Consider the following 17,159-nt stretch of genomic DNA (forward strand, 5'->3'; position numbering starts at 1 on the left):
TCTGACAAATTACATTCAAAATAAGAAGTTTATTTGATATTATAATAACTTTTCTTTTTTATATTTAGGTCTATTAAGACAAATTCATACACACATCACATATGCAAGATGCGAACCCAAGACCTCTTAGTTGGTAGCCAAAGCTCAATGATGTTTTGTGGGTTTCAAAAATCTAAACATTCATTCTAATATGATTGCGACATTATGTTGATCTCATTTTTGTATGAGGTCACTAGGATCAATCCAGACCATAGATCAATCGAGACCTTTGGATCAACCTAGATCTTAGATCAATCCAGATCTCAATTCCATTCAAACTTCAATCAAACCCAGACTTACAAACAAACAGGGACTTTAAACCTATCCAAACCTTAATCTCCAGTTCAAACTTATATCCTACCGTTGATCTAGTTCGTCCCTATCCTATCACTTATAATCATCCAAATGATCATAAATGATATGGATAATTCAAGTCCAATCATCCAGACTCAAAACATAATTCAAATCCTGAAATCTAGACCAAAATTCAAAACCCAATTAATTGACCTCTAATTCAGAGTTTATCAATTTCATATTGATAGGATATGACTCTAGAAAAAACCCTCCAAATTTGAGACCATTATGAGGTTTTTAACCCCATAAAATAAATCAAAATCCAAAGGCTGTAAAACCTTCAAATATTTACGACCTATGCCACAGGACTTGCTACCTAGTAGATCCCGACCTTAGAGCTTTCTCCAAAGCCTCTAATTACTTTCAAACCCTTAATCCTTACCCATTGATCATTAAACTACATTTTGATGGACCGACTTTGTCCCCTAGTTGACCAGAGATCAAAATGACCAAAATGCCCCATAAGGGCAATTTTAAAGTTTTCTCCAGACTTCAATATGCCCTTTTCAAATCAAATCCCAGAACCTCTTTCAATACATCCTAACCACCATTAGGAGTGCAATGGACTTAAGCCCTGACCCTGATCAAGCTTGGTTGACCAGGTCAACACCTTTTAACCAAAATACCCATTTCAAATCAAATGAACTCCAAATTGCTTGGAACCACTTCCAGCAAATCTTAAACATCAAACCAAAATTGTTGGACCCAAATCCAGACCCTAGATCAACCTAGTTGACCAAGTCAACCTAGGTTGAGCAAATAGGCCCTTAAGGGTCAAAACAGGCATTTTGACTGAATTGACCTCCCCAGACCTGAGGACCATCCTCTTTGGTCTTCAAATGTCATTTCAAATTTATTGAACCCATTTCCAAACCCTGGATCCACCTAGTTGACCAAATCAACCAGTGTTGAACCAATGGCCCATTTGATCATAATGACCTATTTAAACCCCAAAAATACATCCACCAGACTCCAAATATCAAATTAAACATGTCCAACCTAAATCACCCACTAGGTCAAAACCTGGTTGACCAAGTCAACCTAGGTTGACCCAAATACCCCTTAAGGCTTTGAATGGGTTTTTTCAACCCATTTAAAATATCAAACTCCCTTTCAAGGAATTTAAAGAAACATTTAAGACACCCTTTACTGCCACCTCAGCAGTCAAGAGGGTTAGTTGACTGGTCAACATAGTCAACAAACCTCTCTAAAGGGCTTTTAAATGGTTAACCTATTAAACATTGATCCTTTGCTTCATGCACTGAACCAAAAGCATTTCATCAATGCTTGAAGCCACCTTGGATGCCACCTCACTCCTTTTGACTATTTGACAAGTCAAATGGTCAAATAATTGGTTTGGAGGGGTCAAATATGGTTAAAATCCATGTTAAGCTTAATCCCTTCTATCTTAAACCCCTCCAGCAGTATTAAGGCACTCTAGAACCTTCTCTAGGATCTTCTCCAGCCCTTAGATTGTAATCAAATGGCTCTTAATCATCCCATGCTCAAGTGGGGACCAAGAGGCCTTTCCACCTAGGATGTCCTTCTCTTTTCCTTGCTCTTGTTCAATTATGTTGCCTTAAAATAGGAAAATGTGTTTGAAGAATTCATTCTCATAGGATAATTAATGAAATTAGATTTCCTTATGGAATATAATGAATGAAATTGGATTTTTTTTTAAGAAAGAAATCTATTTTTTTATTAAAAACAACATCATCATCATCATCAAGCCTTTATCCCACTATATGAGGTTTGCTACATGAATCCTTTTTCTCCATTCTCATATTGCTAATATATTGACAAAACCACTTTCGACCAGTCATTTTCAACAACTACGAACCAAACTGACGGTAGCTCAGAACTCATCAGTTTGTCGGGGATAATAGAGAATGAAAACAAGAACAAATAAACAAAGCTACTATATACGTGTATCGATGGCATTGGTGCTACTTATCTCTCTGTAATTTCCTATCTCTATATATAGCTTGTACCTAGGTGCATTAAACTATCCAATGAATAATACTCTTTCTTGTTCCTTTCTCAGACACATGGCAGCATCCTAAAGCCCATCCAAATGGATCCCAGTCCTCCATTCAAATAATGGAAGATTAAATAGGGAAAAACCCTCACAAGAACCATCATTCTCCCCTTAGCACACTCTCACTCAATCCCTCTCCTCCAGAGGTACTCCATCCCCCAAAAACTCTCCAAAAACTTCTCCAAACATTTCCTTAGTTCTTCCAGGCCTTCCCCAACCAGTTCCTGACTTCCAAACACTAATTGGAGAAGCGAGATGATCTAGAGAGAGAATCAATGGATTTCAAGAATAACTTTAAATCCAGCAGATCCAAATCTTGGAGTTTTCATCAAAGTTGAAGATGACATCTTCAGCTTTTCAATAAGCCCAAGAAGTCAAAAATCCACTAGCTAGATTGTAAGTTTTAAGTTTAAGTTTAAACTTAAATTTGAAACTGTAGTAAATATACAATGTACGGAGCATCCGAACTCTAGGAATTGTAAGATTAGGCTACCATCAATCTATATTTCAAATTTCACGAATTTTGTTTGAGTATTTAGGGAGATATGGGCATTTGAAGTTTTATTCAATTTCTAAATTATTATTTATCAGAAGATCTGGACCGTCCGATCGACGATCAGACTATCCAGATAAGTTCAATTTGCGCATGTTCAACCTGGGATTCGAATCCAGGTCTCCTGACCTTTCCACGCGGTGATGTGGCGACATTATAGCCCTCCACACAAATCTAGGCTGATCCAATGGCTATTATGAATAGCCGACGTGTTTAAGTGATCTGCTCCCTACTTGACACGTGTCCCGGACACGGCGACGCGGTGCCGCATTTCCAATCATTACCAATCATTGGATTGGCGGCACCAGCAGCCCAATTTGACCAGAATTGTTTTAAAAATTATTTAAATGCTCATAAACTTCTGAAATCCTTAGAAAATTCATTTTTCATATGATTTTTGCATTCAATACCTTTATGCATTTGGGGTAAAGAGCTTTATCACATAAAAATAATTTCATTTAGTTTTAATGTATGTTCTAGGATTTATTTAATTAATATTAAATTAGATCATTATTTATTTACACATTTAATTGTCATCCATTTGGATTCAATTTTGGCAGGAGCTAATCACAGGATATTTTCTATTTTCTTTGATTTTTTGTGCCCTAATTGAGTACATGATTGAGCTCTATAGAATTTTTTTTTATAATGGTCAAATTATGACCCAAATAATGGAAAATTTATTTCAACTTATGCATGTAGTTTTAGGCTTTCTTCTTATTGTGGTATGCTTGTACATGTCTAAGTGTTAGGTGAACAGAGATTTAAGCCTAATTGAATACTAGTGCCACCTAGGAATAATAATTAAGGATAAGGTCTAGTCAACTTAGAAAAATCCTAGGAAATTCCACACACACCCAATAGGGGTGAAACTTGACAACATTAAACTTAGTGACATTATAAACCTTAGATTCTAATCTCACCAAATTGGAGGTTAGCAGGTGAAAAAATTAAACAAGTCAAAATTAACCCTTTAATTAAACTTTAAAACTTGTAAAAATTCTAATAAATCAATTTTAAATAAATAAAAAATACAAACAATACCTCAAACTGACCAGAATTCAAACCTTAATCAATTAAAAATAAAATCCCTTTGAGTTGACAACAAATTGAATCTTAATTTAACTTTATTTAAATTTCATAATTAATTAATTAATTAATTAAAAATAATTTAAAAATTAAGAAAATTTCCAAACACTTGGGAATCTCTCCTTAGGTCATTTCTGATCTTTGGAGTTGATTTCAAGGAGATGAGAGTTCATTTGGAGCAAAACCATAAAAAGGGGCCATTCATTAAATCATTTAAAATTTCAATAAATTATAAAAATTTGAAAATTCTTAACTAATTTAAGAAAATTCCAAATTGAACAAACTCAAAGGTATTCAACTCATAATTAAGTCTAATATTTATTAAAAATATTCAATTTCCAGAAATCATTCAAATTCAAAAAAAAATCAACTTTTGGTCAAATCTTAAGTCAAACTCCAAGTCAAATCTTCAAACCAACATAACTAAATGTAGAAAAATCTAAATCCAGCAAGCTTAGTGTCTAACAACTCATCTTAGGATCTAATATTTTAATAAAATACTAACTTTTTAGAATTTAACTTTAATAAAAAAAAATTAACCCCTTAATTAAATGATTAAAATAATACAAAAATTTCAAAAAACTTAAAAAATCACTTTAAAGCTTTAGAATGTTTAATCAACCTTAATTAAAATTTATTAAATTTTAATCTTTAATCAACTTAAGCCACTTAATTATACCGGGTACCACTAAGTAACCCAGGCCTACGAGGCCATTAAATTAGCCCCAAGGACGGTGAAATAAACTTCACAGCCTCGGTGAGAAATAAAGGTGGTGTCCAACAAACAATTAAAATTGATCCTAAAATTAATTTTAAATTATTAATACTTAAATTTTAATCAATATCTTCTCTCAAGACTTTTAACCAATCAAATCCTTAAACAACTTTAACTAATTACCCTACCTAGGACATATCCAAACCACACAGCCTTTGCACCCACTCTAGATGATTTGCTAGGACAACCAACTCTAGTCTTAGGCTTGGCTGGTGTTTACTTTTTTCTGTGTGCCAGATTTTCGAGTATTCACTGCATGTTATTTGCTAGCTTAGAATTGATGTGTTTCTTTACTTACTTTTTTGCACTCTGTGTTATGAGTAATTGAACACCTTAAATTTCAGATATTTACTGCTTGAGATTGATTATAACTGATTGGGATTATATATATAACTGCTGATTATTAGGATAGCCCTGCAAGATCGAGTCTAGAATTTTATTTTTTCAAATGTAATTTGAAATATATTTGAGTTGTAATATTTAAGTGATTTGAGAATGGGATGTTAAAACATCCAATTTGGAATCCAAAGAGGAAGGGACATCCCTTAGGGGAAAGTCCCTCTCCATTTGGAGATCCAAATTAGGATGATTTTAAAATATCTAAAGAGGAAATATAACACCCCATCCAAGGGGGAGTCTCTTTCCATTTGGATATCCAGAACCGACGATCCAAGGAGCTATAGAAGGACAAAGAAGTGGATAGCGAGAAGACCCACTCTCAAAGTCACTTGAGTCTTAGGATTAGAAATCTGGGTTGTTGTTAGTGATGCTCGGCTACTTTATTTTTCTGCAAATTCTAGGATGTAATATTAAAAGGCATTTGCCTATGGACTTTCAATTTGAATATTAATTTGATTGATTTGATTAATGCTTGATGTTGATTGTGATATAGGATTGCCTGCTTTTAGTAGTTTTTTTATGCTTTTGCATGTCGATCTTTATTTTAACCTAGAATCTGATTGTATGCTCTTAAGAACTTATTAAAATTTTTCTAATTAAATCAAAATAAAAATTTTAAGTCAACATAGAAACTCTAATGTTTTAAGAAGTAAGCCCTGGACATGAATGCAAAAACCTCTACTATTAGCAAAATGTTCTTTATAATGATTCCTTATATGCTCAATAATATGCTTGTGGGTGGTGATCAGAAAAAGGTAGAGAATGCTCTTACAATCAACAACCACCCAGAGGAAGACAACTATGTAAATCTCTTGCAAGAAAAAGGTGATGGATTGATGATAAATGCAAATGCCTACGAGCCACTACAAAAGACCCATAGTGTACTTAACAAGACTTCTACAGGAAAATACAGAGATGATGTGACAAATAATGACTTTTATGAGCGATCATAAAAGGCCTATTGTGTACCCAATACGGTGTTCACAAGCCAAATGCCAAAGGGCTACAACAAATGCAAACTCCTACAAGTCATTATTGAAGACCCATCCGTCATATACCCAACATGCAATCTAAGAAAATATATAAATGGTTATAACCAAAGAAGAAGAATTGTAGAAATGCAAGCCAGCACAAAAGCTCATGATGAATGCAATTATCTACAAGTAAGTAAGAGATTCGTTAGCGCACTATAATCTACTTGTATAAAGTAAAAAGTTGTACACGAAAATCTACCTATATGAAATGGGAAAATGATTATAGTGCTTCGTAATGCCACCGAATCAACAACTTTTTACAAGTGGATAAAAGGGGTGTACGAGCATCCAAATAGAATGCTGCCTTCAAATGGGTACACAATATACCCTCACACATGCATCGTAATATGCAAGAAAATAGGTACACAAAATATTGAAAGTGCAATAATAAAACATGTATGGGCGTCGATGAGCATGTTATGGATACACAACTAAAGCCTAAGGATGATGCGCAGGTCAATAAATGAACATAGTTTGAGCCCTATTCTTTTATATGTATAGATAGGAGTTGATGTGACTCAAATTATCAAATAAAAATACGGTCAAAGTGTCGACCAGATTATTTAATTTATACATTCATATTAGGCCTTCAAGGCCAATGATATGAGAAATTCATTAATAAAATCATACAACCGATGAACCTGATCCCCTATTAACAAGTTGATAGGGTCGACAAGATTTAGTCAATGAAAATGCTCATATACCCTGATCATGGCCATGTTGAATGTATATCTCAACCAGAGGGGTTAACTCTAACCATTTCAAATACCTCCAAACTCTCATAAAATGTAAAGTATTTTCAAATGACCCTAGTTACCCTGATGATGACCGTGTTGAATAAAAAAATCTCAAATGGAGGGGTTAATTCTAAATATTTTCAAATGTCAACTCCAAAACCAATTCAAAATCAAAAACTCCTAAAAAGTCAAATTTTAAATATTTAAAATTGTGATCCAACCATAAAATACTTAAAGTGTAATTCATCCACCTTCCATAATAGTTTGCCGAGGTTGACTACTTGAAAATTACTTCAGCTCAAAAAGAGCTAATATCTAATTGAGAATATCACTTGGATTCATTCTCAAAATAATCTCCTACCAGTAAGGACGTGGTATACATCCTCTAACCAGTGATTTTGCTACCAAATAGAACTATAGGATAAATAATTATGAACCAGGACCCTCTGAACCAAGTGGTTATGCCTCTAAATGGCACCACGAGATAACGGTTATGGTCGAAGCCAAGACATTCCTTAATGACATCAAATCCTTAAGATATGAATCTATATGATATAATCAATGGGGCACTGATCCCTTTGTTAACTAAGGTGGATTCAAATTTGTCCCCTTGGTCAAATATTCACCCTATGTCTACAAGGTACCCTTGGACGAAATAACCCATGGCTACCAACAATGATCCTTCTATCTGATTGGGTCGACTACCTCCTCTAACTAAGTAGACTAGGGACCATGATGGTCAGGGATGACGGCACCATGAGATCTTGATCGGGTCCAAAATCCATTCCCTCACCATATGTTTTAACTATAAGGTGGTGAAATTTTAATTTTAAATAATAAATTTCCATCATCCTTCAAATTCCAAATGTCCATTCTTGCTACTATATTCCAGATAACATGTATTCCAAAAATGTATTTGATCGATGAATAGCCTTAATCGAACATTCTCTCTCATTATCGGGAGGAGGGCTTGAGCCTATAGGAAATCATAACTCAGATTATTAAGTCCTCAAAAAATGAGGGAAAAATCTCTAGGTAGTGTCTTATCTAGAAACCCATATGCTTTACAAATTTACCTCAAAACTAAATCTGTTAAAACTCCCTTGAAGAAAAGTATTGGCGAGGGAGATCGGAGCCAAATTTTTGGAGCCCACAATTTCTTTCTGAACAAATAGAATCTGACATATTTCAAAGAATAGAGGCTTGCATTGAATGAGTTTTATTCAATTGTGGGCAAAGATATTAGTAATTAGTGAGTTTAATGCAATTCAAAATATTAGGCAAGATAATTAATTTTTTTAGAAAAATTTTTATATATATAGTATGAAATAAATATGCTTGAATTGATATCTTACAATAAAAAGAAAAAAGTAAATAATAATAACAAAAATAATATTAATAATATAAGGCCAACCCCTTAAGAAAAGAATTGCTGGCCATATTAATTATCACTTTATGAAAAGTATATCTCTTAGACATATGCCATATGCCATCCCATCTTGTATATAAATAAATGCCTATGTAGCCTTCTCTTAAATCTACATCTCTTTGATTCCTTATATTTTATTGTTGATAGGTTTTATATACTCACTTTTAGCTCACAATGGAGATAGGTAGTATAGTTGAGTACTTAAAGGATAAGAGCATCTTTGTCACTGGTGCCACTGGTCTTCTAGCATAGAGTATTATTTCACAAACCATTTCACTTATTAATATGCATTAAACCACATAATATTTTGTTTTAAACTTCAATTGGGAATGCTTTTATCTTACTTTTTAGTACAAAATTTTAAATTTTTGTACTAGAATGTTGCTTTAAGAAGCTGTAAGAAAATTAGTCCAAACGAAGCCTTAGTCTCACTTAAAAAAGTTGAAAGATATAGTTCTAACGCATGTTGTTGTTTGTTGCTTGGTTTGAAGTCTTTGTGGATAAGGTTCTTAGAGTTCAACCTAATGTGAAGAAACTATTCCTTCTTGTGAGAGCTGGGGATGCCAAGTTGGCTGCAAAGCGCATGCAAAATGAGGTATAACTATCTTTTTAATATTTAACATTATTGAGAATATTGAGCCGTTAGACACAATTTTAACTCGAGTTCAAATGGGTTGATCAAGACCTAAATAAAAAATTTTGATTTTGCGCTAGCAATGCTAGGATTTATGAAACTCGGTAAATTTTAAATCAAATTTTCACAGTTTCTAGCCAAACCTATTATTGTGATAAAATATTTACAGAGAGAGAGAGAGAGAGAGAGAGAGAGTGTGTGTGTGTGTGTGTGTGTGTTGATTAGAGTGATTCGTTAACAAATTTGAACATAAATTTTAGCTCTACATGTGACTCATTATCAAGTTTTATTTTTTATGGAAATTTATTAATAGGTTACTTCGATAGGCTAACTTTCTAATTTTATGTGTGTGTGTGTTGATTAGAGTGATTCGTTAACAAATTTGAACATAAATTTTAGCTCTACATGTGACTCATTATCAAGTTTTATTTTTTATGGAAATTTATTAATAGGTTACTTCGATAGGCTAACTTTCTAATTTTAGGGGAAATTATTTATTATGTGTATAATTTCCTCTTAATATAACTTGGTGAAGGACTGCATGTTAATTAGCAATCATTGGTTATAACTTCGTCTTTTTTTTCTACTTTTGCTCCTTTTTAATCATTGAAGGAGGCTTTCCACCAAAGCTTTTTAGTTTAATAATACAAAAATGTTGCTAAATTTTGAACTATAAGTTGAAAAATATGAAATTATTAAAAACTGTTATAATAGCAAATTAGAGGTTAAAACCTTGCTAGCATTACTAATATTAATTATACTATATATTAACTTATTATTATTAATTATATTCTTTTCTCCATAGCACTACTAATAAATATAATATTACAATATGAATGGATAATAACTTCCTTAATCAAGTGTTTGCAAAGGAGCTTTTTATGTTAAAATATTTTGAGAATGATTGTTTCTCTAAAATTTTTTGTCATTTAATAAAATGTTCATAGTATATCACTTGTTTGAATTGATGGCATGTTATAGTTACACTTTCTTAAATGATATTTTTTGCACTTAATTGCTGGCATATATGTGGCACCTTAATCTAATGGCATAAATGGTCAAGCTATTTGTGAAAAAAAATTTATAATTATCATTTATATATTTAATGTTTAATATAATATTTAGTTAGTACTAAATAGAAAATATTGCATTTCATAGATAATATTTTTCTTTGAATAATATTGTTATATAGATGAATTTTTTATTCTTAAAACAATAAACCATAAAACCTCTTTGATATAATATTTTGTTATCAATTTTGCCATGTTATTATAATGTTATATAGATGAATTTTTTATTCTTAAAACAATAAACCATAAAACCTCTTTGATATAGTATTTTGTTATCAATTATGCCATGTTGTTATAAGCTATTCAAATTAGTTGTTTATTATTTGTTCTTGTAGGGCTAGAATGTATGGCTGGCCAAATACATATGTATTTACAAAGGCCATGGGAGAAATGCTTCTAAGTCATTTAAGAGGAGACATGCCACTAGTTATTATGAGCCCAACAATTATAACAAGTGTCTACAAAGACTCAATTCCAGGTTGGATAGAAGGAGCTAGGTAAGCCCATATACAAATTCCAATGTTGTTTATATTTATTATTACATTTTAACATTTTCTTCTTGATCTAAGTCAACATTCACTTGATGTTGTAGGACAATTGATAGTATAATACTTGGTTATGCAAAGGGGGATATTTCATGCATTTTAGGAGATCCAGAAGTAGTTTTAGATTTGGTCAGTTATCTTTATTTGCATTGATGATATATATATATATATATATATATACACCTTACATAAAATATTGGTTTCATATACATAATAAAGGCAAATTTACGCATCTAAAATGTATCACAATGCCAATATAAAATTAACTCTATCATTATTACTTATTCAAGCGTTCTAACTTTGATAGATTCCTGGAGACATGGTGGTGAATGCCATTATTTTAGCAATAACAACACATTCATATCAACATTCAGAAGTCAAATATCATGTGAGTTCATCTGTAAGAAACTTGGTGACAATTTCAACACTAGAAAAATGTGTCTACCAATATATAGTGAAGAACCGTCAGACTCGTAGTGATGGAAAGGCAAATAAACTTCACATCAAAAGAACAATGCCAAGTTTTCATATCTTTATTATCTCTTACCTCTTGAGGTAAAATCTATTTCCTTTTTTTATTTTTTTAATTTTATATATAATGGATATCAGTATGTAATTCTTGATATGTGATTTTAACTTGAGCTTATTATTCAAAGGAGATTGGTTAACAAAATATTATTTGTAATATTGGAGGAAATATACGCGTGTGATCCACTTTGCTGATATCTATGCACCGTATACATTCTTTAAAGGAAGGTAAGCTCAAGTTTATGAGTAAAGAGTAATAAATAATTATATTCATTATGTTTGAGATATCGATAATATTCTTATTCAATATTGTGATTGACTGCAGCTTTGATGATTCTAACTTATAATGTTTGAGAAAGGCAATGGTGAATAATGATGAGATGAAGTTGTTTGATTTTGATCACATGCACATTGAATGGGATGATTACTTGATTAACATTCACATTCCAGGTGTAATCAAGTATTCTCTTAAGTAGAATATTGGAAAATGATATTAGGCCGCTTATATAGCCTTAATTTGTTGGAGAGCATAAGCATTAAATGATTGATGCATGCTTTTGGTTGTTGTATTTGTTGAGCACACCTAGCTATTGAACTTAAATTTAAATTAATCATAATTGTATTTCCATCAACTACGATGGTTAATTTATTATGAAATGTATTAGTGGAATATAAGTCAATAAATATGTTTGTTAATGTGGCCTATGAACTTATAATTTTAATTCTTGATGCATTATAAGAAAGATTGGGATACCTTGAGAGAGGGTCCTTGTCTTGGCTACTGGTTTTTGTTTGGCGAGTACCACTTATGTTTAATTTTTTCTTTTCTTATAATGAATTTATTGCTCCAATATTGTTGATTGTAATTATGAAGTTCACATGAATTGTTCTAGGATCTTAGTTTAGCTTGATCTTTGAGAACAAATAGCATTTTACACAATTTCAAATGTTAGGCTCACTTACATGCTCAGTTGGGACTATTTAGTTTAATAATATTGTTGTTTGATTTGAAGTTTAAAATTCGTATATATTTGAAATTCACTCTCTAGTTCATAATTGTGTATTTAGAACTATTCAGAATTGGGCTAGTTTCAAATACACCAAAAATTCATCATCTTATCTCCACCCACAATATGCAATGATCACCAACTACTGCCACCTTCGCTGACCCCTAACCATTACAATCATCATCTGCCACCACAGTTGTCATCGGCCACCACTGCCATTGACCACCAGTCGCCACCGTTGTCACCAACCACCATTCATGATCATCATTTTTGACCGCCAACTTTCATGGCCATCATCCACCACCTACCACTAGCTGCTGGCCTCACGGTCGATTGATAATGTAAGAGATGGAGTAGAAAGTTTCAGGAATGTGTATGTGAGAGAGAAAAAAAGATAAAAACATGAGCCATAAAGAACACATATCATGCAAAAAAATAATGGTGCTCAAAAAAAAAAAAAAAAACTACCTCCAAGACTATATTAAGGCCAAATAAAACTTATGTTGGGAACTTTTTGACATGCTTAAAAGACTTTTTGACATGCATTAATTAAAAAAAATTACAAATCCTTAAAAGATCAAATGCACTCTAAAACTAAAAAAGAAATACACCCAAAAATCAAAAGAAAACCTAATGAGCCAATGATCTAATCTTCTTACATACAATAAAGAGAAAAAAAAGGAAAGGAAGATCAGCCTAAAAGCCCTCAGGGAGAACAAACCAATAACCAACCCAAGACAGAGCCAAGAGATGACAAATAAAGGGAAGCAGTCTGCAAAACAAAAAATGATGACCACAAAACACAAGCAAAAATCACAAATAATACCTGACATGGAGCCAAACTAAACACCATGATAAGAAGTAGTAGCAGAAACCACCAATCAGTAGATCTGCAAGACAAGAAAACTCACCCCACCAACAGCCAACCCCACTCATCAAGGAATAAAATAGAGAGACACTACCCAGGCCACGCCTAAGAATGACCACCAACAACACATCCAACAAAACACTAAATCAACCTCTTAAAATAAGAAATAAAATAGCCGCACAGCACCCAATATAACACCTAAGAACAACCACCAGACTGAGCAAGCCCAAGAACTAAACCATTGACATAAGAAAAAAGAGCCCAAAATAATAGACAGAAAGACCACACCCTAGAAGAAACAAGAAAGAGAAGAGTCAAGAAGCATTAGAATGAGTAGAGTTAGTAGCAATCTATTTAAAGTTCTGTACAATCTTTTTACTTTAGATTTTTAATTTTTTTTCCAGCCATTGAAGTAAACCCCTCATTATCAACATGAATAACATCATAATGGCATCCTCTAGTAAAGCATGACAATTACCAATGCTCACTTCCCCAACATTCCTCACAACACCTGATGGGTCATGCGACCCATTAGTATTATCAGCATAAGTTCCATCAATTAATCCATTCACAAGATAATTCTTGAATCCTAATAAGACCAAAGCCTCATCAGAAATAGGAGAATAATTAATATCAATAATCGATTCCATATTAGAGACATTAGAGTAATCAAAACTAGCCAAAGGAACAAAAATATTTTCCTAAATAGTGTTATTATCCCTAGCACCAACCACAATGTCTTCCCCTACATCAACTTAAGACACTTCAAGATCGATGGCCTTTGTCATCCTCTTACCCTAGCCTTAATTAACTGACCATAGAGAACCTAATATCCTCCATATCTTTTAAATTAGCTAGTATGATGCATTCAATGATTTAAGATGATTGTGGTCCTTCTAGGGATCATCCTATTTAGTTCTATTTCCCTTAGATAATTTAAGTGGACTAGTACTATGATCCTTAGATTACCATAATTGTCCCAGATTTTATTGGTAAATCTCCTCACCTCTTAGATTGTAGTCACCCCAATTGAGCCTAAGTGATCCAAACAAATCTAGGTTTAATTTTAGTTGATCCTAGGTGGACTAGTGGCTTGTCATAGATATCCTTAGGTGATCATAAAGGTGTCTAACAACTATGTTTTCTTTAGGCCAACCCTCTTGACCTTGAGGAAGACATGACACAATCTATAGAGTAAGTCATATTTATTCTCATGACCTTTTAAATATCATAGGTCCTTAGGTGTAAGAAACCTATACTATATGGAATGGTATCACACATGTTATCTATCATCATACCCTCTACCCTTAGTCTATGTCATAAGAATTGAGAATTGATATCCTTCCACCATCTTAGTACCTTTTAAACTACGTTTATCTTAGCTTAGGATTTTGAACTACGAGGTGGGATACCCCAACCTTCTTTTCTTTAAAGCACCACAATCTAGGTCATAGGTTTGAGGACCCATATTATGATATGCCGCATTTTAGGGTAAGTTATGTTCAACATATTTTGGCTCTTTATAACCTTTGATGATAAAATTCCTAAATTTGACTAAAGATGTAATAAATTGATATAAGTTATTATTGATTTAAATTGAAATCCTATATTATGCCCCAAAATCTAATTTAATTTTTTTTTTCATTTAATATACAATGGCCAGAGCTACCTAATATTTTTGTTAATATAAATACCAACAAAAAATAAAACTATCGATTAAAATATTAATATATAAATATGTATTAATTTTTAAAAATTATATACACAACTCAAGATCTAAATTATACCACAACAATAATATCATGAGTTAAAAAGAATAGATAAAATAACAAGAACCTAAACTTGAAGGATCCTAGTCATTCTTACACCCCTGCTCCCTTTCCCTACCTAAAATTATTTAGCCAAATATAATGAGCTCAAGAGCCCAGCAAGTAAATAAATCCTATAATTGAACTCAAAGCATAACAAAGAAGTAATATGCATGTCAGCAGTCAAATCAAAATAGTAATATTTATATGAGCATGAATCAGTACATAAGTAGTAAAACTCACATAAAATAGTACTAAAGTCTGTAAATGCTAAAATAATGCACTACAAAAGCTAGTACAGTTGAGAAGAAAATAATTTAATATGAATAATGAATTAATGAAATAGTCATCGTATCAATATTATCAATCAATAAAGAATTATATAAGGTGATAAAACCACAGCATCAATAATAATTAGAAAATTATATCAATGTTGTAAAATCATATATATGTATGTACATATATCATATTAGTATCTTAATCGCATACTCAGTACATTATATGCATCATATACTCAGTATTAGAAAATTGAATCAATGGTATTAAGTAGTGTCGATGTATGTATCAAAACTAGTAATAATCCAATGTCATAAGTAAAACTTGTGGAAGTAATAATAAAAATAATTCAAATAGAGCCATCCCTTATGTCCAATTGTATGTTGAGGTTCTATTGCCCCCAACCCCTTTGATTGCTAGAGTTTCACAACACAATTAAGTTGATGAGCTCAATATCCTTGCTACTCCAACTTTCCTCTACCATGTCTTTTATAGGATTTTAAATAACATAATACACACAACTCTTCAAATGGCTTAAACTTAATACTTTGATTTTTCAATTGTTGTGTAAGAATTAGTTTTTATGGGTGATAATAATGAGGTGACTATTGTTGAGCCCAACGCTTATTTTATGGGTTATTTTACTCAAACATTTATTCCCCATCCATCTTCTTGTAATTAAAAAATCATTGAGTATCATAGTATATTAAGCACCACCTCTACTTTAAATGACATTTACTTAAACATTAAACTTAACAACCATAATATCCTAGAGATTTAAGCTATCATTAGGCCTAATCATGTTAATAATGCAATAAATTTTACTCTCACCTTAACTATATTAATTTGTTATGTTAAACTTCAACTAAATTTGTTTATTTGTCACCATGCACTTTCAAATTTTGAATCTTCACCAATCACATATGAGAATGATGCTCGTCTAAGGAACTCTAACTTTTAATCCCACTCACCCTAAGGAAGCTCTTCCCTATAATGGAGTCACTAACACCAACTTGTGGGCAAGTAGCTACTCACCCATATGGAGATCAAAATATATAGATTCACCAAAGAAGATAAAACCAAATGTGCAATTGTCCTCAATGGGCTCATCCAAAGGTCTTTCCCATAGGTTTTCGATCCAAAAACAGGCCTTTTAAGATAATTCTCTTTCACATAGCAATTGTTCACAATCAGAAACATCCACCACCCATGGCTATCTTGGATCAATTAACAAAAAGCACCCACATATAGAACCCACAATAACTCTTTCGATCAAACTCATCCTAAGCCAGCAATAGCTAGAAACAACTTCAGCCAAAAGGACTCACTATCTATTCTCAAGGACTTATTATTTGTTCTTGAGGACTCACCATCAAAAACTTTCCCTATATATCATGTTCTAAAAATTCATTCAAAGAGTCTCTCATAAAGACTCACTCAATCTACGCATCAAAGAGAAGGGATCATCAATGATAGGGGTCCACATGTAAATCTTTTTAGCTAGTCCACGTATCTATGCTATTTGCGCTGATCACATCATGCACTATTTTTTCTATTTATTTTATCCGTAGTCTTTCATGTAGCCCTCTGAACTCTATGGAAAGAGGCGAGATGCATAGTTTAGACATCAAACTCTACGGATTATTCACAAATATATTAGAGGTTTCTACTTACTCTCTATACAAAGCACATTCTTAGTTAGTTCTCTAACTATTTTCTACTAAACAACTATTAGTAGGGTTGGGTATCATCCTTGGACAAATTTGAATCCAACAATTCAAAAGAAAATTTTCCCATTTTTGATAAAAGCCAAAAAAAATCTTTAATAAGAGCAAGAAGCATGTACATTATAACGTGAAACATGGTTTATAAATGCAACTAATCATACGGGTCCCACAACGTACATGTAGCTTAATTTATAAAGAATAAAAATTATGGATCCCACAACGTGATGCATTTTGAAAAATGTGACTAAT

General features: G+C 32.4%; 1 pseudogene; it reads left to right on the forward strand.

The window, feature by feature from the left end:
* The first annotated feature begins 8,621 nt into the window (after nucleotides 1–8,621).
* LOC110092450 lies at nucleotides 8,622–11,700 on the forward strand (annotated as a pseudogene).
* Nucleotides 11,701–17,159: the final 5,459 nt, after the last annotated feature.

The sequence above is a fragment of the Dendrobium catenatum genome, unplaced genomic scaffold (assembly GCF_001605985.2).
Source record: "Dendrobium catenatum unplaced genomic scaffold, ASM160598v2 fragScaff_scaffold_1446, whole genome shotgun sequence".
Lineage (NCBI taxonomy): Eukaryota > Viridiplantae > Streptophyta > Magnoliopsida > Asparagales > Orchidaceae > Dendrobium > Dendrobium catenatum.